We start from the raw sequence: 2478 nt of genomic DNA, 5'->3' as shown, positions 1-2478 counted from the left end.
ATAGACAGCTGCTCCCCAGCCCTCATGTGGGAAGAGAATTGGGCTGACTGAAAAAAACTGTGTAGTGATTCACAGGGAGCTCGGGATAATGGTTGTCAGGAATGTGCTCTGTCAGCCAGTCGGCGTCATGCTGAGCAACGTTGGTTTGCGTAGTTTTGTATATGGTGAGGAACAAAGAGAGCAAAAGTCTCTTCTTGTGTTTCTAGGTACATCAGCGATTTCTGCTTACGCAGTAGAGACAGTCATAACACACATACATACTTATCTCCTTGAGTGTAAGGCTGGGGTTCTTTATTTTTATTATTTCCAGATTATTTTTTTCACTTTTTTAGGTGTTATCCATAGGGTATGTGTGCTCACCAGAGAGAGGGAAAGTGAGAAAACATCCCCCAGGGAGGATGGTTACACTGCAGCCCTTTTCTTCCTCCTAGGATTTGGGCACAAATGCCCAGCGTGAATTTTAAGCCACCAGATCTGGGACTCAAACAATGGTTGACCACGTGGGAGTCCAGCACCTTATTATTATTATTATTTTCTTTATTTTTGTTCTGGAAGTCTAGCACCTTAACTACCATGCCACCTACTGGTCCTCAGGCTGGCTTTTTTTTTTTTTTTTCCCTGCCCCTCTCTGTCCCTCAGGCGGCTTTTTTTTTTTTTTTTTTTTTTTTTTGACAGAGTTTTTGCTGTAGGGCACACGTGCTTGCCAGAGAGGCAGACAGAAGGTGAGATATCGCGCCCCAGAGATGGCCGTGCCACAGTCCCTTCTCCTCCATTCTCCTCTGGGGACTTTGGGCATGCACACACACACACTAGGCAAGAGTATTAAACCACTGGATCTGGGACTTGAACTGTGGTCGACTATGTGAGAGTCCAGCGACGTAACCATTATGCCACGTGCTGGTCCCTTTTGTTATATATGGGATTAGAAGTGAGATTTATTGATGAGAGTGATTCAGGAAGGGGCAGTACAATGTGAACCCTCATGAGGCTCACCACTTGTCTAGGGACCACGACCTGGGATGTATTTGACACCATAGCCATCGGGGAGGAGGCAATTCTCAGCCACCATGTCTTCAAATTCATCAGCATTAAACTTGGTAAAGCCCCACTTTGAGATGTGGATCTTCTGGTGGCCAGGGAATTTGAGCTTGGCCCTGTGGAGGGCCTCAGTCACATGGTCCTTGTCCTGCAGCTTGGTGGGGATGGACATGATAACCTGGCCAATGTGGGCCCTGGCCACTATGCCCTGGGGCTTCCCAAAGGCACCCTGTCAGCCCCAGCACAGGACAGCATCTTGCTGATGGAATGACATGGAAAGGGTGGAGCCGCACTCAGACAGGAAAGCCATCTTTGCACAACTTTCGCCGTGTACTTGTTTGCACAAGTACAAGCAGCCTCCGGGCCTGCGGCGAGCTGCTCATACTCATCTGACACCATGTGGCCACAGGGGGGGAACTCATCCACTTTCGTCTTCTTCCACCCAGGTCAAAGATGCAGATCTTGGCATCTGGGAGACTTTGAGAGAAGCATGACTTTGGATATGGCTTGTTTTTTTGCTTTGTTTTGTTTTTGTAGAGAGATTTTTGCTATAGGGCACATGTAGTCACCAGAGAGACAGAGACAGAAAGACACCAAGGGATGGCCATGTCCAATCCCTTCTCCTCCATTCTCCTCTTGGGATTTTGGGTACATATGCACACATGCCCAGTGTGAATTTTAAGCTGCTGGGTCCAGGATCCAAACTACAGTTGACTACGTGGGAGTCTAGCAACGTAACCATTATGTCATCTGCTGGTCCCATAGTATGACCCGTTTTTACGATACGAGTAACACTGGGCAGGGCAGCAGTTCATGATTGACCCCAAGATCTTTGGTGATGGGGTGCCCTGGAGGCAAAAAAAAAAAAAAAAAAGTTGGTGTTTTTTTTTAAAGATTTATTTTATTTATTATCACTATTATTTATTTACTTTTATTTGCTATATAGCATGTGCACTGACCAGAGAGAGACGGGAGGGGGTGGGGGAGTGAGAAAGCAAGCAGCCAGTCTCAGTCTTTTTTTTTTTTTTTTTAGGTTTTTACTATAGGGCACGTGCGCTCACCAGCCAGAGAGAGACAGAGAGACAGAAAGCGAGAAATCACTCCCTGGGGGGATGGTCACGCCACAATCCCTTCTCCTCCATTTTCCTCTCGGGATCTTGGGCACACACGCACACGCACCCGGCGTGAGTTTTAAGCCACTGGGTCCGGGACGTGAACTGCGGTCGACTACGCGGGAGTCTAGCGACATAGCCATTATGCTAACTGCTTGTCCCATCAGGTGATTCTAATATGAAATCGGGGACTAACAGTTGGCGCAGTAGCTATGTTGCTGGACTCCCACGTAGTCGACCGTGGTTCGAGTCCCGGCCCTGGTGGCTTAAACTCACGCCGGGCGCGTGTGCGTGTGTGCCCAAGATCCCGAGAGGAGAATGGAGGAGA

General features: G+C 48.2%; 1 pseudogene; it reads right to left on the bottom strand.

Moving 5' to 3' along the window:
- Window positions 1–1000: 1000 nt before the first annotated feature.
- The window catches only part of LOC102489651 (60S ribosomal protein L10-like), a 2707-nt pseudogene continuing 1229 nt past the window's right edge, over window positions 1001–2478 (bottom strand).

The sequence above is a fragment of the Tupaia chinensis genome, unplaced genomic scaffold (genome assembly GCF_000334495.1).
Source record: "Tupaia chinensis unplaced genomic scaffold, TupChi_1.0 Scaffold146140_1, whole genome shotgun sequence".
In the NCBI taxonomy this organism is placed as follows: Eukaryota; Metazoa; Chordata; class Mammalia; order Scandentia; family Tupaiidae; genus Tupaia; species Tupaia belangeri.
Note: the sequence above shows the minus strand (reverse complement) of the source record. Positions and strands in the feature narration are given on the sequence as shown.